Source organism: Anas acuta, chromosome 32, assembly GCF_963932015.1.
Source record: "Anas acuta chromosome 32, bAnaAcu1.1, whole genome shotgun sequence".
Taxonomy (NCBI): Eukaryota; Metazoa; Chordata; class Aves; order Anseriformes; family Anatidae; genus Anas; species Anas acuta.
Genome location: NC_089010.1, coordinates 863,142 through 886,789, shown reverse-complemented (window position 1 = coordinate 886,789; position 23,648 = coordinate 863,142). Strand labels below are relative to the sequence as shown.

The window sequence follows — 23,648 nt, the reverse complement described above, 5'->3', positions numbered from 1 at the left end:
TTCAGGTCAAAAATAGTATATTTATAGACTGCAGGGCAAAAGCACAAAGGCTTTTGTTGGGAGCACTTTGTGATGGAAGAAATTGGCTATATATATATTTAAAAAAATATATATATATATTTTTATATTATTTTTTATATATTTTTATATTATTTTATATATATATATAATATATATATTTTTAAAAAATATATATATATTGGCTATATATATATTTTTTTCCTCATAATATATATATATATATATTATTATATATATATAATAAATAATATATATAATAAATAAATATATGTATATAAATAAATATATAAATATTTATATAAATATATATATAAATAAATATATTTATATATAATAAATAAATATATATAATATAATATATATATATAATATATATATATATATATATTTAGGATCATAATTAGGTTGATTGTTTGCATATACCTGAACAGTGAAGAATTTCCTCATGTCTTAACTAAATCTATACTCTTTTAGTTTAAGACCATTCTTCCTTTTCCTATCTGCATCTACCTGAGTAAAGTGTCCTTTTCCATCCTTTTTTTTTTTATAAGCCCCCTTTTAACTATTTGAAGACCGCGATGAGGTCTCCCTGGAGCCTTCTCTTGTCCAGGCTGAACATCCCCATAGTTGATCATCCCATCATAGTTGGGGTGCTCCAGGCCTCTGATTGTCTTTGTGGCCCTTTTCTGATCTTGCTTTATCAGGTCCAAATCTTTCTTGTGGGAAAAACTTAGTGGCATGGTTTAGTGGTGGATTTTGGCACTAGTTTGAATGATCTTAGAGGTCTCTTCCAACCCGAATGATTCTAGAGCGTTGTGGTTCCATTAAATGAAATTAAAGACAGAAATAATTTTACCTCCACCAAAATCAATGATGTCTCCCAACAATTTAAGAAAAAGCTGGGCATTTTCATCATTAATTTGTGTTCCGAGGCTCGGAACGACGGATCTTACGTTCTGATGGTTCCTGATACCTTAATGGTTCCTGGAATACCTTAAAATGACCCAATTTATCCTCCCTTTAATCAACTTTCTTCCAAAAAAACATTCCTTCTCTGTCCCATGCTGATGGGACAGTTGACCCTCAAAGTCCGGACCCAACACCTCCTGGTGCTACAGTAATAGCACCGACCCTTCCAAAATCGTACCCATCGTTAACCCCCCAAAAATTGGGAAACTAAAAAGGGGAGGGGGATAAAACACGGCGTCTCCCACCTGAACCACAGGAGCTACTTCTGCCTCCTCTCCCACCATGAACCTAATTTTAATGCTGTTCACCGTTTTAATGATGAACGCTGAATTCCTCAGACACCGGTGCATAACCACGATGATACCCCAAAATTTACGTGAAATCACCTGTTAATGTTTTTGGCAGCTGGTGGGAGTGGGGACCCCCCAAAACATCGGGCAGCAGAGGCAAAGCTCCAGTTGTCTACTGGTAAAACTGTCCACACTGCTGAATCCCATTACTTTTTAGGACTAAAAGGGGCAATTTTGGCCTGACAGGATGGGTTTTTGGCAGATAGGGGTAATTTGGGGGTCTACCTCTCTGAATAAGCCCCCCCCCGATTACCAAATAGTAACGTGGCCAATACCTCTCAATAGAGAGTGGGGATTATTGATGACTGAAAACGAAATAATTACTGAGTGTCCTGGTTTCAGTTAGAACAGAGTTAATTTTTTTTTTCTGGTGGAATGCTGTGTTTTGGGTTGGGATGAGCAGAGTGCTGATAACACCCCGATGTTTGAATTGTTTTAATAGTGTTGTAACGAAGCCAAGGACATCTCAGCTTCTTGCTCTGTCCTGCCAACGGGCAGGCTGGGGGTGCAGCAAGAGCTGGGAGGGGACAGAGCCAGGACAGGGGACCCAAACTGGCCCCAAGGGGGTATTCCACACCATATGGGGTCGTGCAAAAAAATATATAGGGGGGGCTAGTTGGGGGGTGGGGGCCAGGCTGCTCGGGGTTAGGGTGGGCATCGGTCAGCGGGTGGTGAGCAATTGCATTGTGCATCACTTGTTTGTACACAGTATTAGTAGTGGTACTATTATCATCATTTTGTTATTACTATTTTTATTATTATTTTTATTATTATTTTTATTATTTTTATTATTATTTTATTATTATTATTAGTTTTATTATTATTATTTATTATTTTTATTATCATTTTTATTATTATTTATTATTACTTTTATTATTATTATTTTTATTTTTATTATTATTTTTATTTTTTATTATTTATTATTATTTATTATTATTTATTATTATTTTTATTATTTTCATTATCATTTTTATTATTATTTTTTATTTTCATTATTATTTTTATTTTTCATTATTTTATTATTATTTTTTATTATTTTTATTATTATTATTATTTATTATTATTATTATTATTATTATTATTATTATTATTATTATTATTATTATTATTATTATTATTATTATTATTATTATTATTATTATTATTATTATTATTGCTATTATTATTTTCCCGTCTCACTAAACTGCCTTTATCTCAACTCCCGGGCTTCACTTTCCATTTCTCTCCCCCGTCCTTCCAGTTGCAGAAATTTCCTCTGGATGGCAGCATTTGACACCAAAGATGGTTTTATGTTCGCATCTTCAACGCCTCGCACCCAGCTTCAGCCTCAGTGGTGGCCGGTTGGGGGAAATTCTCCCCATCAAAGCTTTATGACAAACCATCAAACCCTCAATTTTCTTTGCTCCCTGGCTAAGCCGGGACTTGTTAGGCCAGAGCTCTGTACACCCCCGGTTATTATGGCACTGGTGGTCTCTAATCCCAACTGGGGAGGCACTGGGATGGCACTGGTGGTCTCTAGACCCAACTGGGGAGGCACTGGGACGGCACTGGTGGTCTCTAGACCCAACTGGGGAGGCACTGGGATGGCACTGGTGGTCTCTAATCCCAACTGGGGAGGCACTGGGATGGTACTGGTGGTCTCTAGACCCAACTGGGGAGGCACCGGGACTGCACTGGTGGTCTCTAATCCCAACTGGGGAGGCACTGGGATGGCACTGGTGGTCTCTAATCCCAACTGGGGAGGCACTGGGATGGCACTGGTGGTCTCTAATCCCAACTGGGGAGGCACTGGGACGGCACTGGTGGTCTCTAGACCCAACTGGGGAGGCACTGGGACGGCACTGGTGGTCTCTAGACCCAACTGGGGAGGCACTGGGATGGCACTGGTGGTCTCTAATCCCAACTGGGGAGGCACTGGGATGGTACTGGTGGTCTCTAGACCCAACTGGGGAGGCACCGGGACTGCACTGGTGGTCTCTAATCCCAACTGGGGAGGCACTGGGATGGCACTGGTGGTCTCTAATCCCAACTGGGGAGGCACTGGGATGGCACTGGTGGTCTCTAATCCCAACTGGGGAGGCACTGGGACGGCACTGGTGGTCTCTAGACCCAACTGGGGAGGCACTGGGATGGCACTGGTGGTCTCTAGACCCAACTGGGGAGGCACTGGGATGGCACTGGTGGTCTCTAATCCCAACTGGGGAGGCACTGGGACAGCACTGGTGGTCTCTAATCCCAACTGGGGAGGCACTGGGATGGCACTTGTGGTCTCTAATCCCAACTGGGGAGGCACTGGGATGGCACTGGTGGTCTCTAATCCCAACTGGGGAGGCACTGGGACAGCACTGGTGGTCTCTAATCCCAACTGGGGAGGCACTGGGATGGCACTGGTGGTCTCTAATCCCAACTGGGGAGGCACTGGGACGGCACTGGTGGTCTCTAATCCCAACTGGGGAGGCACTGGGAACGTTCTAGGAGGCTCTAGAAAGCACTGGGGTGGGACTGGAAGCACTGGGAATGGCTGTAGACAGCACCGAGGCATACTGGGAGGGAACTGGTGGTCTCTAGACCCAACTGGGGAGGCACTGGGACGGCACTGGTGGTCTCTAGACCCAACTGGAGAGGCACTGGGACGGCACTGGTGGTCTCTAATCCCAACTGGGGAGGCACTGGGACGGCACTGGTGGTCTCTAATCCCAACTGGGGAGGCACTGGGACGGCACTGGGGGTCTCTAATCCCAACTGGGGAGGCATTGGGATGGCACTGGTGGTCTCTAATCCCAACTGGGGAGGCACTGGGATGGCACTGGTGGTCTCTAATCCCAACTGGGGAGGCACTGGGATGGCACTGGTGGTCTCTAATCCCAACTGGGGAGGAACTGGGAATGATCTAGGAGGCTCTAGACAGCACTGGGGCGGGACTGGAAGCACTGGGAATGGCTGTAGACAGCACCGAGGCATACTGGGAGGGAACTGGTGGGCTCCAGACCCAACTGGGGAGGCACTGGGAATGATCTGGGAGGCTCTAGACAGCACTGGGGTGGGACTGGGAGCACTGGGAATGGCTGTAGACAGCACCGAGGCATACTGGGAGGGAACTGGTGGTCTCCAGACCCAACTGGGTGGGCACTGGGAATGTTCCAGTAGGCTCTAGAGACCACTGGGAGGTTGTAGACAGCGTGGGGATGTTACTTAGGGGGGTCTGGACAGCACTGGTGGGAACTGGGATGGTATTGGGGGGCACTGGGAAGCTTCAGCCAGTACTGGGAGGGACGTGGGGGGGTCTCTAGACAGTACTGGGAGGCACTGGGAGCATTCTAGGAGGGTCTACAGAGCATTTTTTGGGGGGGGACTGAGTGTTTTTGGGGCTCTGGGCAGCACTGGGAGGCACCAAGACAACACTGGAAGGCTCTGGGCAGTACTGGGGGGCACTGGAACGATACTGGGAGGCTCTGCGCAGAACTGGGGCATACTGGGAGGGTCTCCTGTGGCTCTGGGGAGCAACACAGAGGAATTTTGGTGCAATCCCCCCCCCATTTGCACCACGGACAGCCCCCAGGGTCCCGACCCCCCCCCCCCATGCATTGCACCAGGGAGCACCCCCCAATTGCTTCCCCCCCCCGGTGCTCCCCCCCCACGCATTTCACTCGATCCCCCCCCAGTGCTGCCCCCAATTCATTGCACGCGACCCCTCCCCTTATTCTCCCCCCCTCGTGCATTGCCTCCCCCCGTGCACAGCCCCCCGGTGCCCCCCCCGTGCATTGACCCCCGGTTCTTCCCCCCCGTGCCCTCCCCCCCCATGTATTATCCCCCGGCGCCCCCCCCCCCGTGCATTGCCCCCCGGTTCTCCCTCCCGGGTGCTGCCCCCTGGTGCCCCCCCCCCCCCCAATGCATTGCCCCCCGATGCCCCCCCCCCCCGTGTATTGCCCCCCGGTGCCCCCCACCGGTCCCCTCCTCTGGTTCTCCCCCGCCCGGTGCAGCCCCCTGGTGCCCCCCCCCAATGCATTGCCCCCCGATTCTCCCCACCCCCCCGGTGCCCCCCCTCCCCCCGTGTATTGCCCCCCGATTCTCCCCCCCCGGTGCTGCCCCCCCCGTGCATTGCCCCCCTGTTCTCCCCCATCCCCCGGTGCCCCCCCCATGTATTAAACCCCGGTTCTCCCCCCCCCCCCCCCATGTATTGCCCCCCGCTTCTCCCCACTCCCCCGGTGCCCCCCCCCCCCGGTTCTCCCCCCCCGTGTATTATCCCCCGGCGCCCTCCCCCCCGGTGTATTGCCCCCCGATGCCCCCCCCCAGTTCTCCCCCCCCCGTGTATTGCCCCCCGGTGCCCCCCCACTCCCCGTGTATTGCCCCCCGGTTCTCCCCCCCCCGGTGCTGCCCCCTGGTGCCCCCCCCCAATGCATTGCCCCCCGGTGCCCCCCCCATGTATTGCCCCCCGGTTCTCCCCCATCCCCCGGTGCCCCCCCCATGTATTAAACCCCGGTTCTCCCCCCCCCCCCCCAATGCATTGCCCCCCGGTTCTCCCCCCCCGGTTCAGCCCCTCGGTGCCCCCTCCTCATGCACAGCCCCGCGGTCCCCCCCCGGTCCCCCCCCCCCGCTTCCCCCCCCCCCCTGCTTCCCCCCCCCCCCCCTTCCCCTCCCCTCCCCGGTTTGCCCCCGCCCCTTCCCGTGACGTCACGGCGCGGAGCGCGCGGGGCGCGGCGGTTGGCGGCGGGGGGCGGGGCCGCGTGCGCCGTGACGTCAGGCGCAGCGCGGTGAGGTCAGTGCGGCGCCGCTGCCGGACCCGCTGCCCCTCGGTGCCCGGCGTCTCCCCCCCCCCCCTTCCTCCTCCTCCTCCTCCTCTTCCTCCTCCTCCTCCTCCTCCTCCTCCCTCGGCGGAGGGCGGCGACGCCTCCCGGGCCCCGCGGGACCCGGCCCCGGCGGGAGGGCGGCTCGCCAGGCCCGGCGAGGCCCTGCCCGGCCCCGCCCGCGGCCGCCGCCGCCTCAGGTAAGAGCCGGGCCCGCTGCGATGCGGCGGAGCCCGCGGCGCTGTGAGGGGCGGAGGTGGCGGTGAGGGGAAGGGGTTACGGTATTCACCATCGCCGCTTACGTCGCCCTGCCAGCGTAACCCGCATTGCGTAATGCGGCCGCTGCGTCAGGGAGGCCTACGTAAACTGCGGCGGAGGCTGAGGCCTGCTGCGCAAACGGCGTAAAGGGGGCGGCGGGGGCCGCGCGCGCGCCGTGCGCCAGCGGCGTAGCGGGGCCGGGGCGCCCTGCGCCGTTGGCGTAGCGCTGGTCACGCGCCGGCTGCGTAGGCTGCGCAGCGGACGGGCGGGCGGCGGCATTCTGGACGCCCTGCGCACTTTGCGCAAGCGGCGGCCTGGCGGTGGCGGGGGCGCTGCGCCGCGCCCGGGGGAGGAGTTACGGGGCTGGGGGGGAGGGGAGGGGAGCGGCGTCTCCGGGGCCGAGCCGCGGGCGGGCGGGGGCGCTCGGCGCTCTCCCGCCCCCCCCTTTTCCCCGCTCTCTCCGGTTACGCCACTTGCGTAAGTCCGGCCTCCCCCGTGTGGGGCGCTGCGCATTTTGCGTACGGGGTGCGCGCGGCCCCCCCCCCCCCCCCCTCCCATTTACCCTCGTTCATCCCGCTACGCCGTTGGCGTACGGCGGGCGCCGCGGGCTGCGCCGTTGGCGGGCCGGTGCGCAGAGTGCGGGCGCGGGGCGGGGCGGAGCGCGGGGCACTTCCTGCCGCCGCCATTTTGTCAGCGGACGGCCGGAGGAAGCGGCGGCTGAGGCGCGGCGCGGCCCGCGGTGAGTGGCGCCGCCGTCGCCTCCCCCCCAAGCCCCTTCCCGACCCTCCCCCCGTCGTCCCGGGGTCGTTTCGGGGCTTCTTCCATCTCCCCAGGGGGCTCCCCGGGGCCGGTGCTAGGCCGCGGAGCCGCGCCCGGCCTGCTTAGGCCCGGGGCAGGCCCGGCCGGGGCCGCCGCGCCCTTGGGGCCGGCCGGGCCCGGGTGGGCCCCGGTGGGAGCGGGAGGAGCGGGCCCGGGGCGCTTTGGAGCCGTTTGGGCCCCGTTCTGAGGTAACCCGCCTGGAGCCGGGGGTTGGAGGTGCGCTGTTTTTGTTTACGTTGGGGTTTAAGCCTTTTTCTCTCTCTTTTTTAAATTTTTTTTAAATTTTTATTTTCCTAGGAGGTAGGACTCGCGAAACGGGCGCGGGAGCTGGAGGGAGAGGGGTTGGGGGTGAGGCCCTGCCGCCCCCCACCCTGCGTCTTGTCAGGGAGACCCCCGGTGCTGTGGGGAAGGGGCACCGGGACTGGCCTCAGCGCTCATCCCCTGGGGTTTTGGGGGAAAAAAGGTGGATTTTGGGGGCCTGAAGTGTGTGTATGGCCTCAGGGAAAAACCGCGGTGTGTTTACGGCACTGAGACCTCGGTGAAAACGGGCACACAGGGGCTGTTTGTCAGAGCCAGGCCACTCTCACCTTCACTACGAGCACACTGTCCCGTCCCCGGGTGCTCCCGTGTTGTTTTCCTCGAGCGTTTTCTTTTATGAGTGTATTTTTCAACTTAAAAAGCTGAAGCTTCCTGCAAACCGCTCTCCTCAGCAGAAGTTTCCCCGAGGAAACTCTCGAGGCTGTGTTGCTGCTTGGATTTACCCCACGTGCTGTGGGAAGGAGTTTGTGGCATGGTTGGAAAGGCGCAGGGAGCGCTGTCGCTGGTGGGTTTTTGCCTGAAACACGTTGTTATTAGCGGGACAGAAAAAATTAATCAGACAAATGTGGTGTTAGTAACGAACCGGGGGCTCTGCCGGGCGGCAAGGACTGTAGCTGGGCTCTTTTGCTGGGCTTCAGTTGCTCCTGCTGGTTGTGTGCCCACAAATGCGTTGTCCCCTGGATCTGGGGGTGATTTGAGTGACTTAAAATGCTTGTCATAGTTCTTAGAAACTTGGTTTTACTGATTTATGACGTGCTGGTTTCAGATTAAACCTAAAACGCTCCGCTTCGGGGTCTCAGTCTGAGGTTGGGTTAGTTTGCTTGCCTGAATCCAGCAAAACTGCTTTAGGTGAAGCAGAGATTGAAGGTTAAACTTCCTTGCAAACACTTGAAGCTGCTGTTGCTTTCGTTCATCAGTAATTTACTCAGCGGGACTGCTGTGAGTGGATGTTTGCAGAGATTAATACAACCTAAATTCACATCTGTACGGGTTTCTAGCGTTAAACTTGATGCTGGGTAAACTAAAGGTCACCCGAAGCTGTTTTCTGGGATGAGGCGAGGGCCCTTTAATGTTGTAAAGCACCAGGTAACGAAAAATTAAATAAATAAATTCAGAATTCTCCACACCTCTCCCTCTGAACTTGGTGAACCGCGCTCGGCGACAGCGGCTGTAAATAAATGCGCTGCAAAAGCACCTGCGTGGGGCCGGCCGTTCCCACACGGCTTCTAATCTTTGCACCTTGGCAAAAGCAGGGATTACTCATTTTAGAAGGAGTAAAAACACAGCGTTGAGCAGGTGAAACGTGACTTTCCTGATTTTTTTTATTATCCTTTCCTCCCCCCCCCGCCAAACCGCGTTAATTACCTGAGCGGAATAACTGTCGCTGCCGTATTATCTGATGATCCTGCAGTGAATGGGACCCAAACGGAGGTGACCAGCTATTAGCTAAATGAGCCTTGGCAGCCCAGCCCTCGTTAGCGTAAACGCCGGCCGTGTTTGGAAGAGGGAAACGTGGTTTGGGGGGGGAGCCCCGTGGGCAGGAGGGGGTCTTAGGGCTGTGCTGTGCCTGTTACCACCCTCCTGCTCCGTTTTCCACGCTCGGGCAGCTTCGGTCGAGGCGATCGGCCGCCCTCGCTACGGTTCCTGGCTGTTGGGAACAATTTCTCCTGCTCGTTGTTGCTGCTGGATGCCTTCCCTGAGTGAAGCAGCCCGGCTCTTCGGCACGTGGGTTGTTGGTGGACGTCGCCTGCCTGCTGGAGAAGGGCTCGGAGGTGAGGAGGTGTCTCGTTTTAGGGGTTTGGATCCCCAAAAAAGCATCTGCTTCTCTTTCCTCGAACTCCTGCCTGTGCAGGCAGTACCTTGCAGTCCAGCGGGGCAGAGGGAAGGGATTTCTGGTGCTGCTGGAGGAAAATTCCCAGTCCGTGGGCTGTCTGAATCCTCTGTGACGTGTGGATTCCCAAGGCTTGGGAGAAGTGCCGGCCGTGGGGCTTGGTCTGCTGCGATCCTTTGTGCTCCAAGGGTGCTGAGCATCAGCTCGGAAGCAGGGCTGAGCTTGCAGCACAGACTTTGGGTCTGCTGTTGGTCGTTTGGAAGCAGAATATTGAAATAATTCGGGGAGTAAACTCAGCTCGTCGGGGATGGAGAAGGCCTGGCTGCGGAGCGGTGCTGTTCCTGCTCTGGGAGCTGAGTGTGGATAATCCCCAGAGACAGAAAAAGGGCCCTGGGCTCCGTGTCTCTGCCGTGCCAGGTCAGCAGCTCGGTGGTGTGGACGATTTTACTGCCGTCAGCTTCTGCTTCAGCCTTCCTGAGCGAGCTGGGGCGCCTCGGGGTCAGCAGCAACATTCGTGGTCCTCAACTCTGTGCTCAGCTTCTGGTTTACGACTGCTTCACAGCCTTTGGTGCTTATTGACCAGCTCGGAGTGGCCAAAACATGTTACTGGATGGCTCAGGAGAGCTCTGAAGGACTCCGCAGCCTCTTCACAGGTTGAGGAGGATCTTTGGGGTTTGGTTTCTGCGCAGAGACCCGAGGGTCACTTGGGGCCACGACCTGAAGCGAAGATTCAGCGCTGCTGTACCGGTCCAGGCAGCGGTGCCCGGTGACTTGTTGCTTCTGCTGACTTCAGTGGTGTTTAGGGAAATGGCAGAGAGCTTCCATGGGTGTCCAAAAACCTTCTGGGGGTGCCCAAAATCAGCCTCGTGCACCCCGCTGCCACCACCCAAAGGATTAGGAGCGCGCTGCCTACCACGGGCTCGCTGGCTTCGTGTCCCTGCCGTGCAGCAGGCAGGTAAACTGAGGCCGTGCGGGTGCTGGAACGAGGCAAAACCTCACAGCGAGACCACGAAATACCCAGCTGGGAACTGGGTAGGAGGACCTGAAACCACAGAGCCTGTTTTGAATCTTCCTCTTCACGCTACTTCGTGCAGCTCGTGGGAGATCTCGTCCCGCGGTGGCTCGGTAGCGCAGCAAATCGCCTGCTTGCTTCAGGTCTGGAGGGAAATCGAGGTTTTTTGCTCGTTTTTTTTGCCCAGTTTTCCTTAATCTGCCCCGCTGGCTGCTCTCGCCCGGAGCCACTGCGAAGCCCCGAGGAGGAGGAGCACGATGGCGTGGATCCAGGGAAATGCAGAACAGCTCGAAAAACGAAAACAGGAACCGCTCGGTAGCGGCGAGGACTCGAGGCAAACATCCTGAAATCAGAAACCCCGTGGAAGGCAGCGTCCCGGAAATGGGAACCGGCGGTTTTGGCTCCAACCGGGCAGGGTAACGTTTGCTCTCTGCCTCCTAACGAAGGCTTCGAGTCCCAGGAGAGCCCCTGAGCACAGCGGGCCCTGTGGTGGCTCCCCTATCCACATCGGGGCTCAGGAACCTGCTTTCTGCTGCTGGTTTTGTGGTGGCTTTGTGCTGAAAATAACAGAACTGCTGGAGCCAGGAAACAAGGATCCTAAAAAACACTGCCGGACCTTCAGGCTGTGGCACGGGATGGCGAGCAGGGAGAAACCGTGGGCACATGAACCAGAGGTCACGGGCAGTTTTCCTCCCCAACCTGAAGATGGGGGGCGTGGAGCACGTCCCGGGGGTTATTTAAAAAAGGAATCTGTCGCAATTAGTGATGAGCAAATCGCTGCGTGTGGGCACTGCGCAGCCTTGGGAGGAGTTTTTGGAGCCAAGCCCGTGGACACCTGGCTGAAGCTGGTGCATTTCACCAGGTAATGAGCTCGTCACGGGCCTTCTCGTTAGCGGTGACCGAATGTTTTGTTCCCGTTCTGTGCGCTTTGTGCCTCAAAACAACAAAACAATGTTTGGTGACCGTGGCCTGCGCCCAGATCTTGGGGGGGGGGACACGGCGCAGCGCTGCAGAAGGAAGCTCTCGGAAAGGCTGCGGTGCTGGCGTTGAAAAATGTGAGTAATGGTGAAGGTATGTGTGTGCAATTAAGCAATTATGTGTTTAAACAAACCTGGGTACTTCTGCAATTAAGTAGTCTTTCACCGTATCGTGTCAGCTTAATTGAATTGTCTGCGCGCCGGCTTTTAATGTTTAATAAGGGAGATACAAAAGAGAAATGAGCTCGGGAACTTCATCAGGCCCTGCTCGCCAATTAACCGGTGCTTAAAACTTCCTCCAACTGCTCTGTGTTGCCTGTCCTGGGGTGGGACGTGCTCGGGTGGCCTCTCGGTGCTAATTCAGCAGGCTGGCGAGGTGTTAAGAGGGAAGAAGGGGAGGAAGAACCCCACAAAACACCCCTGGGGCAGGAAGTTTTGCTAGGCTGGGTGCGAGCTGCGCGGTGGCCGGCTCCTCACTCCAAAATGAGGACCCAGGTGGAATAAAAACCCGCAGTTCTGATTCCCTTTGACCCTGCTCTTGCATCCCTCGCTCCGTTGGGTTCGATCCCGGAGCTGGTTGCCCTGTGGCTTTCGGTTTCCCCGTGAGTGTTCTGATGAAATCCGCAGAAACAGGCTGTGCTTTGGGAACACCCCGCTCAGTGGTGTCACCTGAGCGCGATCTTACCGTGGGGCTGCGAGGAAAAGGGGTTCTAAAAGCTGCTTTTAGGGGTTTAAAACGGGCTTAAAGCTGTGTTGGCTCTTCATTTTGATCGCTATCGGTAAAAGCAGTTTGAAAGCGTCGCGTTTGGGAAGACCCTGATTGCTGGAAGAGCCAATTTTGGGCTCTTTTTAAGGTAAAGCTGCAAAAAAAAACAATCTGGGGGGGTTTGGAGGGAGTCCTGTGGCTCAAGCAGGGCTTCCACCCCACCAGAGGAGGTGCAAATTTGCCACTTACGAGGGCAAAGCAGAAAAAAAGGAGGAGAGATGACTTGAAATCGCTTGCCTTGCCCTTTGGGAGCCTGCCTGGTCTCCTGCTCTGATCAGTCCTGGTGCTGGGAGCCAGGAGGCAGCTGGGCCACCTTCCTTCCCTCCTCTACGTGGGAAGACTCTGGCAGTAAAAATGTCCCAATCTGCAAACCCAATTCCTGTGTTTCGGGTCCCAGCAGCGGAGCCGTGCTCGCGTTTCACCCGTTTCAGGTAGGGCTGGTGGCAGAGTGCAGAGTTTACAAACACGGGAGCAGGGGGGAGGAAGGGATTAGAGTGCAGCTCGCCGGTCCAAAGGTTGCCGGCAGCTTCGTGCCTTGTTTTTCTCCGAATTTGTCGGTGGCTTTGCAGCGTGGTGGAAACCTCGCGTGCGGCTCCGTTTTGGGTAAAGCGGGAAACGTTAAAAACCTTCCCTAAAAATCCACGAGGGGAGTGATTTTTCCTTCACTTGGAGCTACTTTTCGACCAGCCTCTGCCCTGGAGCCGTTAGCAGATAAGCACGGGTGGGGAGAGGAGGAGGAAGGAGGCCGCTGCGTAGTCGCTGACAAAAACCAGGAGCCAAATATTTGGGCACGAAGGGAGCGGGGGAGGCGTGGAAGAGATCCTTGGAGAGCTCGTCCTGCTGGCTGGCCTGGGAGAGCTCCTGCAGCTCTCGCTCCTCAGCGAGGGGTTTGTGCAACGCGACCTTGCGCCTGCTGGCAGATATTTGTTTGCAGAGCTGCGGATGATTCGGGGTGGGGGGGGGAAATTCCAACCGTGTGCCGTGCCTGCGGATGGAAAGGTGAATTCCCAGAGCGCTTCGCTGCCCCCTGACCCCCTGGTTCTGGACCAGGCTGTTGCCCTCTTGCTTCTGAGAGCCCAGAGTGCTTGTTCAGGGGTCTCTCGGGGTCTGGAGCTGTGCAAAAAAGAGAGGTGAGTGCCCAGCGGGGGAAGCAGCCCTCCCCCAAAATGCTGACCAGGCACTGGGGGCATAGATACGAGCGTCGTGTGTCCTCACCTCGCTGCGAGTCTCCTGCTTTAACCATCCCGCTGGATTTCAAGTGTTATTTTTTTTTTTTTTGGCCCTTTTCAAACAGATTTAACCAGTTAAGCGCGCTGCATTTTTCGCATTTTTCAAATGTTTGCTTTCCGCCCTTGCTTTTTTTTTATCTGCTATTTTCGGGCTGACCTTGGCTTGTCCTTCCTACCTCAGCTTCCAGTTCGGTTTCTCCGGGACGCGCGGCTCTTCGGGAGCCCTGCGTTCTTGCGGGCTGCTGATAGCGCTCGCAGGATGCGGTGCTGAGCAGCCGTGGGCTCTGCAGATGTGTGCCAGAGGAGAAGGGAGGCTGCAGAGAGCTCTGGGTGAACTGAAAATCTTTAAGGAAGCTCGAGGAATCCTCTGTAATTGAAGGATTTAGGAATAAACTCGAGTGGGAACACGCGGTAGATGGTGGAGGAAGGTGCTCGACAGCCCTTAATCCGTTGGGCCCCTGCTTTTATTCAGTGTGCTCGAAAAAAATCAGGAAATCGGAGGAATAACAAACTTTCTGACTTCAAAACGGGTCCAAAAAGGACCCGATGGTGCTGAAGGGCTGGCCAAGAGAGCAGCAGCTGGGTTAAAGCCCTAAACCCAAATTTGGAGGCAAATTTGTGTCTGGACAACACCGAGATCTGGGATTTTATCTGACAGCTCCTGAGGAGGCTGACGGGGATCCCCAGTTGGTTGCAGACTGGTCCCGGGCGTGTGTTTGGTGTGCTCCACGCGGAGGTTTCCCAGTGCTGGGATGGAGAGCGCCTTGCTCAGCCCCCTGTAGGCTTCAGAAGCACTTTTAATCATGTGGAATAAGTCAAAAATGGCTCTGTCACCCCCAAATTGTGTCAGGGCTCGGTCCTAGAAGCCTGCTGTGGCTGTTGGAGGACCGGGCTGCTCTCTGGGGCTGAGCAGAGCCTGGCTGGATCCTTTCTTGTACCCTCTCCAGCACGGTTAACGTCAGCTCTCAGGGCTGAATTGTCCTGGGTGCCTTCACTGGGGCTTTGACCTGGCGTATGGGGCTTAATTCAGAACAAAACAAATGGTTTGCTCACAAAATGAGTCATTTGCTCGCAAAACGAGTCATTTGCTCCCTGGGAATTATCAGCAGGAGCGCTTCAGCGCCGAGTAATCTCTCTCCTCGTACCCGGGAGGACGTTTTCTTTCCCCGCCTCGCTGGTTAAAGTTTATTTTACCGGAGCTGGGAAGGGTGTGATACCTGGCAGGTGAGCTCGGGTTACTCATTACCCCGCTGGCTTTTCTGAATCCTCTGCTAGGAGCTGCGGAGCCGCTCGGGGCGGGCTGACCCTGCGGTCGCCGGCCGTTCTTCTGCAGAGCCGGTTCACGTGGGAGCAGAAAGGAGAGCGCCGTGTTCCTTCTCCTGCTCTGCCTGTCCCTTTCAGCTCGTGGAACTGGTGAAACGCGGCGTGTGCTCGGATTTCTGGGCCTGGTGATCGCCTAACCCCATCCAAGTTTCCTTTTACACCAAAGCAGTGGGGTAGAAAGGGAGAGAAAGTCTTCGAAAGGCAAGCAGCAGCTGCTAATACTTCCTAAACCTCTTATTTACAGGTCTTTCGAGGCTCGGCAGCTCGGTCAGAGGAAAGTGGGAGCAGATTTCTGGGAGCTGGTAGATTTGTGAGTCTCTGGACCAGGCAGGCGTTGAGCATAAACCCATAAACCCACCTCTGCTTTTGACACCTGCTGGGATGAGGCTTTGCTTTTCCTTCCACCCCTTTGTGCAGGAGCTGTTTTTAGCTCGTTAATCCCTGAAACAAAAGCGGTGACCACATTTTAGGAGCCATCAGGTGGGGCTGGCAGAGAAATGACCAAGCTTCCCGAGCCTCCTGCTCTTCCAGAAGTGCTGGTGGCTTAAAAACAGCCGTGTGGGGAGGGCGAAGAGCTCCAGCACGGGGGCTGCACTCGTGTGAGCGCCCTTAGTTTTGGGGAATCCCTGCGTGGAGCTGGGGCTCGGTGGCTGAGCTGCACCAGCTCCGTTTTACGCTGGGTTTGTCTCATCGATCGCGCTCCGAGATGCTTTCGGAGATGCGCGCGCGGTGGCTTCCACTCTGCGGTTGAGGTTTGCGTGCTTTGAAGATCTGAGGCCGATCGCTTGGTGCCCTGCATTGATCTGGGGTGAGCTTTCGCTGCTTTCTGCCCTCCTCGGTTTCGGCAGCGTCAAAGCAAGCTCGAGAGCGAGCAGTGAGGGCGTGTGGGGGGGGCAGTGCCCGGAGCCTTCTGGACACGAGCATTTTCCAGGCACAAAGACTTTGGAAGCGTTGCCTCTCACCATCGTGCCGCTTCCTTCAGTCCTTGCAGCCTGAGTTTTCAGCCCGTGGATCTCCCCTAGCTGGGTTCCCTGCGTCTCCAGTCGCTAATTAAAGGATTTGAGGCTAAATTGGTCTCGTTTAAAGGCATTTTACAAGCTGCAGCCCTAAGGGGCTGGGAGAAGGAGGAGCGCTGTGTTTCGTTCACCCCACGGGGTGCTCCCTGCTCGTTCGAGGCTGATTTGGGGCTGGAGCACCTCATGTGGGGTGCCAGGTAGCTGCGTGCTCAGGTTGAGGGGTCCACTGGGTCTGAACCTCGCCTCGACTCCAGCTGTGGAGCATCGCCCTGCTGCGTCCTCCCTTTCATAGCAGATTGAATTCCGTAGTTTTTTCCATCAATTTGTAGCCCAGTCTAGAATATCCCGACTTGGAAGGGACCCCGAAGGATCATCGAGTCCAACTCCTTCGGCTTTTCCAGCACCAGAGGCAGTCCCCGTCCTCTAAATACCAGAAATTCCCCACCCGGGGCAGCGAGCTGGTGTGACGGGCTGTCACCACGCCGTTCTTTGCCCTCGCATCGGGTCTGTTGAAACAGCTGCGTTCTTCTTCTGTTCCAGGTATTGTCTCGCTTCAAAATTGCCAGCAGCCCTCTTGCAGAGGCATTGTGAAGCGCTCCTGCCGCGGAAAATTGCGGTGTTTGCTCTCGAATCAAAAGGGCCGCGTGGTGTTCGTGGCTCGCACCCCGGATCGCCTCGACTGCGGCCGGTTTGTGGCAGAGCTGGAACTGAAACCTGGCTGCGAGGCACAGCCTGGTGCAAACGGCCTCCTGCGCAGTCCTCGGGCAGGTGCAGCTTCGTTTAAAAGCTTAAAAAGCAATTATTTTGGGTTTCTGAGCGCTTTGGAGCTTGGTGATGGCAGGAGGGAGCCGGGAGCCTGCCCAGGAGCCGAGGCACCGCTAACTCCCGCTTTTCGTGGTGCCTGCTGATGGTTTGGCAGGGTTGGGAGCTTTTCCTAGGAAGAGCCCTGCCCGCAGCTCCCGCTGGCATTGCCTGCACGGCCCTGGTGTTGTCGGCGTTGTGGCTGCACCGGGGTTGGCTCGAAGGGAGATCTAGGATCCAGGTGCATTGTCCCAAAAACTCGCGGCTCCGTGTCCCCAAAACGAGGGCCAAGCAGCTTGGTGCCAGCTGCCTTTTCGGTCAGGTCCTCCTGGTGTCTCCCACCTTTGGTGTTTTTATAATTGCAGCTTTATTTTCTGATTGTTTTCAAGTTGGGTGCATGAGCAGGTTGCACATATTCTCGTTTTGAGTAGGGAACAGCCCAGTCAGGGTCCAAAAAGGCACCAGGAATGGGAGCACAGCATGCAAGCGGCTTTGTGCCCTGAAGTCAGCCCCCTCAGCCAGGCAGGCAAGAAATTAAAAGCCTTGATGAGGAGAAAACCTGCTTCAGAAGCGTCCTGCAGGCAGCAAAGCGAGGTGGGTTTGGCAGAGGAGCTGCTCGGGTTTGGGAGCCGAGCCACCCGGCGCCGGCTCCATGCAGGAAGCCAAGCGTGCTGTGGGCTGAGCAGATAAAAAAAGCAGCACGGGGAATATCCCGGCTGTGTCCTACACCTCCCTCTGGGGCAGAAACGCCGTGACCCGTCCCCGAAACGCCGCGTTCCCTAGAGAACAGGACACGCTTCCCTTGCTCCCCGAAGCACGCCATGCTCGGCGTCGGACGCGCTTCTGGACCCAACGCTCGCGTGACCTTGGAGTTTGTGTTGTGCTGCTTATCGCAGGTGGCATCGAGGTGTGGGTTCTCTGTGGAACACGTGTTAACTCTTTCCCCTTTTGCTCGGGAGCTGCTTGGAGACTTGTTTCAGTGGATTTTTTCCCCATTTCTTCGTCCTAAAAAAGCGGGAAGCGGCGATTTAACGTGGATTTAGGCCCAGCACGTTTCACTTTGAAACCCTGGTGGGGTTTCTTTGCAATAAGGCAGTGCCTGTGCGTTAACAGTGGCGTGAGTTAGCAAAATGCAAGTGTGGAACATGGAAAACGTTGGTGTCTTGTGACCGTTCGCAGCTGAATTGTCTTTTTGTCCCGGAGCTCAACAAATCCTGAGGAGCGCAGCCTTCAGATAAGTCTCCAGACAAAATAAAACTTCCTCTGGCACGACATCTGCTCGGGGTGTTGGTTTTGACTGATTTGGAGCTGGCTGGCCTTGTGGGTCGAGCCAGTGCTGATCTGTCCCACTGGGGCAAGAAGCTGGAGCCTCGGCTGTCTGCTTGTGCAGGAGGACGAGCTGCGACCTGGCTGAGAAGAGACTCGAGGAGCAGAGCTGAGGAGTGGTCTCCAGCCTGGCAGCGATGCTCTGCCACCCCAATTATTCTCCAAAAGCCTTCCTCGCCCTGCAGCAAGCCATGTAGGGCATCACAGCGAGCAAAGGAAGAGCACAAAGCCCATCCTCGGTGCTTGCTGCTAGCCGGGAGCGTGTTTCAGGAGCAGAGGAGGGACCCCAGGGATGTGGCTGCACCTACAGGGTGCAGGGAGCCTTGAGACGCCTGGTGTAGCTGCCAAGGTTTGCTTGAACCTCCAACTCCGCACCAGGTGAGTAGTTTCGTCATCCTGGGTGGGTTTCATCCCAGCTGGGAAGCATGGTGGCAAAATCCTACTTCCCTCAAGAACTGAAGAAACTTAAAAATTTAGAAATGTCGCTTCTAGGAGAGCACCGAGGGCATCGCTGACCCAGCGAGGGGGGCAGTAGCTCCTCCACCTTCACGCCTGAGTTGCTCTCGGTGTTGGGTCCACGCCACAAGCTGTGATTTCCAGGATGGTTGGGTGCTCCCTGCTGGCGTTTTGCTAACGGGGTGGCTTGTCCGGGGCCGGTGTTGCCCTGGAATCAAGAGGGAGGAGCTGCTGCCTCACACCCATGGGCCTGCTAGATGATGATTTTGCCTCGGACGTCGCAGGGAAATGCCTCTCGCTGTTTTTCCAAGCTCTTTGGTCCCCAGCAGAGGTGGTTAAAGGTTCACCACTCACACCTGGTGCTTTTACAAGCCAAACTAGAAACGTCTGCCCTCACTGCTGAGGTCAGGTAAGGGCGGGAGCCCTGAAGCGCAGTTTTACTGGCGGAAAGCAGATCTGGGTAGCTTTGGAGGATGGATCTAAACCTTGGCACGGTGATTACTGCAGCTTTCACGCACACCTTCTCATAATGCAACTCTTGCACCAATACCTTGCTGATACCGTAAACGTTTTTCCTGATCTTAGCCTTTCTTGGTTGTTTTGGTGTTGATTTTTGTGACAACCATCGCACCCTGCTCTTGTTCACATCTTGTGTGCCTGTGTTAATTGCAGCTAAAATGTTTTTGCCTCGAGTTAACGGGATCGCCAGCCTGCAAACGGAACCTCTGCATGCAGGATTATCTGATGGAGGGGGGATTCAGCACTGTGCCTTGGCCTCCAGCTCGACGTGTCCTCTCTAGATAACAGCAGCCTTCTAAATCGCCTTATTTTAGTTTGTCTTTGTGGCAAAATGTTAAATTTTTTTGTAGCGGTGCCCCCCTCTGCAGGCACTCAAAGTTTGGTGGGGGCAAGGAGCTGCTGGAAGCTCCTTGGAGGGCCGGTGCTGGGCCAACGCTTTGCTCCCATCACCCTCTGAGAACTTCACGAGAGGCAGGGATGTTTAAAGGGTTCTGGTCAGGATTGCAGTCTTTGTAGTCTTGTTTGTGGGGCTTTTTTGGGCAAACTCTATGGAAAAAGTGGTGGTTGCACACAGGAGCCGTTACTCATCTCGTGTCGGGGCTGTGCTGCAGCTGGAGGCTCCCTGCGAGCTGCTAGCCCAGGCTTTGGCTGCTCACACATCCGATAAGCGGTTTCAACACCCAGAAAGGGTTTTCTGGACCGTAAAGACCTTGCTGAGCAATCTCTGAGTTACTCATTCTGGTTTGGGAAAGCTCGGCGCTTCCCCGAAGCCTGTGCTGGCTGGGTTGCTGAGGAAGAGGTGTGTGGGGCTGGTTAACTCAAACACAATCCCGTTTCTCGGCACGTTGGGACCCCAAAGCATGATTTGGGGCTGTTGTCTTGTGGGTTGGGGGCTGTGGGGTTGGTTCCTTGCCCTGTCTGTGCCTGCGCCGTGATTCCTTTCCTCGGGATCCTGATGTCTGTGCTGTTGTAAACGAACTGCTGCTTACCCAATTCGTGTGTTTTTTTCCTTAAAAACCAAAAACTGGAGACCCAAAGCCAAAGGATAAACACTGCATGATGAGAGGAAGTTAATGTTTCAGATGTGCTTGAAGTAACACCCGTTTCTTTTCCTTACAGACTTTTCTTTCGGTAGTAGCTTCAAAAATGAAGGTCAGAGGGTTCAGCTGGTGAAGAAGTCCCGAACACCTCGAAGGGTTGACTCTGATTTCAGGTAACTGTCACAGCAAGTTCCACTACTGTGCAAATAAGCTGGGGGGTGGCAAGGTGTGGCTTATTTCCTGCGTTTTGGGGGCAGAAATGTCTCTTCTGGGGCAGTGACGGTGACCAGAAGCCTGATGTGGTGAGCTCAGAGCAGGAGCTGCAGTGGTGTGGGGCCAGGCTCCGTCCTGGTGGCTTTATTACATGGGGGGGATTTCAGTCTGCCTCGCTGACAGCATGCAGGAGAGGAGGCTCGCAGGAGGGACAGGAGCAGCAGAGAGCTGTGAGGAGGGCATGAGGGTGGTAAGAAGCTCCCCAGCTGCACCATAAATCCAAATTATAAATCCAAATTATCCATCTCTGGCCATTTCTCTGGCATTTTAGAACATCAGATGCATCCTGGAGGTACCCAGCTTCCCCTTGTGTACCCGTACGCCTTGCATACTTCTCCACCAAGTCTCTGAGTGGCTCTGTTGAGCCCACGCTGGCTGCTTCTTGCTCCTCTGGGTGTTTTGGGGTCCTTCTCTCGGGGTTGCTGCATCACCTGGCTCAGGAAAACGGGGCGCAGCCGTAACACCTCGCGGTGCCTCTTCTCCGAGAGCTCGCCGTCCCAGAATCGCTTTGTTTCTGGTAGTTTGCCATCAAAACGCTCGGTAATAAACGGAAAATGACTCCAGGTATCCAACTATTGTTGTTTCGTGACTTCAGCTTTAAAAGTTCCTGGTTGGCTTTGACACCTGAATACTTTGGCACCGTTGGAGTGGGAGGAATATTTACCGCCAGTCGCGTATGGTTACGGCCACGGCCCGGGCACGGCGAGCGATTGGCTTGCTCGAGTCTCCTGTGGGAAAGTCCATGTTTTAAATCCGCATGCCAGCCGTTCTGCGAATGCTCTGACCTTGGAGCTGCTTTTTTTTTTGCTAGCAGGCAGCAAGAAGGAAAATAGGAAAAAGAAGCCCTCGCTCTTTCCAGGAAAAGGAAAGGAATGTCTCTTGTAAAGGCTAGGCAGACGCAGAGGGCATCGCATCTCCTTTACTCACCCTTTTCCTGGAGGGTAGGAAGAATATTTCCCTTGAGTCGTGTCTGGGGGGTGCTTCACACGCCAGCGCTGGTGATTAGGGGTGAGTGGAACGGGCAAAAGCTGCTGCTCCTGAGCTGTGGGCTCGGCTCCCTGGTGGAAGGAGGGAGGAGCTGTCACTTGGCTGTGCTGAGGGCGTCTCGGTTCGCCGTGCTGGGTCTTTGTGAAGTCCAGCTCTGCTCCTGAGCCCCTGGTGCTGGTTTACAAGCGAACGCAGTTGCTTTTCACAAATGTTTTTGGTTGCTGGGATCATTCATTTTCAGGAGCAAATGGATCCCGTCCAGAGAATCGCCTTGGTAACTGAACGTGGGTGCAAAGAGAGGATCTGTTGGAGTTGTAAACTCAAATATGTAACCGCGCCGAGCCAGGAAAAAAGCTGATAAAATATTCACTGCGAATTCTCTGCAGCGTGGCCCAAAAATTGTGAGGCCGTACCAAACGCAGCCTGCTTGTTTGGAACACTTCTCGGCTCACAGGGGTGGTGGAAGAGAAAAGCAGCAGCGGTGTGGAGCCTGCTGTGCCGAGGAGGATGCTGGTGGCCCTGCGGGCGAGGAAGGTCACAGCTGTGAGCCGTCACCTCGATTTCCTGATGCCCCATCTCTCCTCCAGTTGGTTTTGAAGCGCTGGTGTTGGTGAGCCAGCTTGCCATGCGTGTGTCCTGTTCCAACATCCACCCTGAAGAGGTTTCTGTGGATCTAACACCGTGAAAAACCCGAACAAGTGACAAAAGCTGGGCTGGATGCGTGCTGCTGGACGCAGGGTTGGTGTAACTTAGAGCTAATTCATCTCTGGTCTCTCAGGTGTGGCAAAAGCTTTCCTTTTTCCTCTTTTTTTCCCCTTTACTCCAGCAAACTGGAGGCTCTTTGTGGCAGTGCTAAGCTGTGGGAGCCGTAGTGCAAAAAGCTGAGGATATTTAAGGTGATGCTGGGTGTGAGCCCCCGCAGACCCCGGTTTGATGTTACCTCACTTCTGGAAGGCTCAGCATAGGCAAAGGCTTGTGGTGAAACAGCGGGGATGAGGAATGGACTGGAGGAAGGATTTTTTTTTTGGTTCCTGTTGCGTGTTTGTCCTGGAACAGAAGGGGAATCCCCAGCACTTGGGATGCAAGAAGAAATAAATCTTCCAGCAGTGAAACCTGCCGTACTCACAGACCGGAGCAATTCAACGCCCGACCCTGAAGCTCACACCGAACGTGAGCAGCCAGCATCTCAGGCAGCCAGAAGCTGTGAAATTAAGCAGGAAACACTCAAATAACACCCGTGCACATCCAGGTAGCTGCCGAGGTCAGCGCCCACGTCGGCGAGCGAGCGAGGATTAGGGCTGCTAATAACAGCCTCCTGCAGCATGACCGCTGGAGCGGCTCCAGACAATGCAGTCTGCCCGGTGGCATGAATGCTGCTCTCCCCAGCTGCCTAAATCGGTCAGATGGAAAAGTAATCCTATTTGTGCTTCCCCACTGACACAGATTGCGTAATTAAAGTGGGGCAGATCTGCTGTGAATTTGAATTAACTTCCAGTGTATTCTTTTTTTTTTTTTTTTTTTTCCTGCTCCCTCGTTTATAACCGAGGTGGGATTGGAACTGTTTGGAGGTACGAAGGGCAGCCAATGTCCACCGCAAGCTGTTGTGTGAGGGTTTTGTGGTCTCGTAGCCTCCCCTTTCTGCAGGGCATCGCTGGGATCCTGTGGAAATTGAGCTGCAAAGAGCTCCTCCAGGATAAGGGCTGCGAATGCTCAGATGCAACTAAATTCACTCAAATTGTGCTTTGCTGCCCCGAACCTGCTTCCTGCTCTGGAAACTGCACTGCTGCAGGCCAGAGGAGGTGAGAAGGAGCTGCTGGATCGGGTCAGTGCAGGGATCTGGAGGTCTCAGCAGTAAGGTCGTGGTGATGGTGGGAGATCTGCAGGCTCCAAACCTTCGCTCCTCAGCCCGCTGGGCTGAGCTCAGGTCAGGCGAGGACGCCTGCCCTGTGGATTTGGTTAATCCACGGCAGAACACAGCCTGCTCTGACAGCACTGTGGGTGTTTCTGAAACCACCGGTAGGACAGGGGTAAGAGAAGGAGGTTTTTCCACACCTGTACCAGGAGCATGAGGATTTGGTTCTGCTTGAGGATAAATCAGTCTGATTTAGCATGCTGGTATGTGAGGTGGATGTCGCTGTGGCCTTGAGGAGAGTTGGGGAGTTCTGGATTGCTTGAAAAACCCTTGGCATTTATAAAACCCATGGCATTTATTTCAGGGATATTTTCAGAGCTGCCTTCAGGAGCGCCCTGCATTATGGTTGTAGGGTCCTGGTGGCTAAACCCCAAAGTGTTGGGTTAATGGAGAACACGCTGCTTCCACCAGCTGCTGTGGGAAGCACAAATTTCCTCTGATGTCCCAGCTGGGATATCAGAGGAGCTGGGTAATGACATCTAAAGTGTTAAAAGAAGCTGCAGCAGTGACAGCTTCCCCCCTGCTGCCAGCAGCTGCATTGTAAGGGGCTCTCCGTGTCAGATCAGTCGTGCATCCCCTTCCTGGGCTCAGAGAGAGCAAAACCTTAAAAAAATAAGGCAAAAAAAACTCTTGTGTACCTGCGTGCTCACTGCAAATCAGC

The 23,648-nt window shown here is 54.8% G+C and overlaps 1 protein-coding gene across 6 annotated transcripts in view; it reads left to right on the top strand.

The window, feature by feature from the left end:
• Positions 1-6,167: 6,167 nt before the first annotated feature.
• BRD4 (bromodomain containing 4) overlaps positions 6,168-23,648 on the top strand; it is a 58,763-nt gene continuing 41,282 nt past the window's right edge. For 4 of the 6 annotated variants that reach the window (XM_068664487.1, XM_068664485.1, XM_068664489.1 and 1 more), the window contains exons 1-2: positions 6,984-7,121; positions 19,895-19,988. The gene's annotated coding sequence lies outside the window, so the exon portion shown is untranslated. Of the gene's footprint in view, positions 6,325-6,983; positions 7,122-19,894; positions 19,989-23,648 lie in introns of those variants that run through there. The other 2 variants (XM_068664486.1, XM_068664484.1) reach the window with 1 other exon arrangement.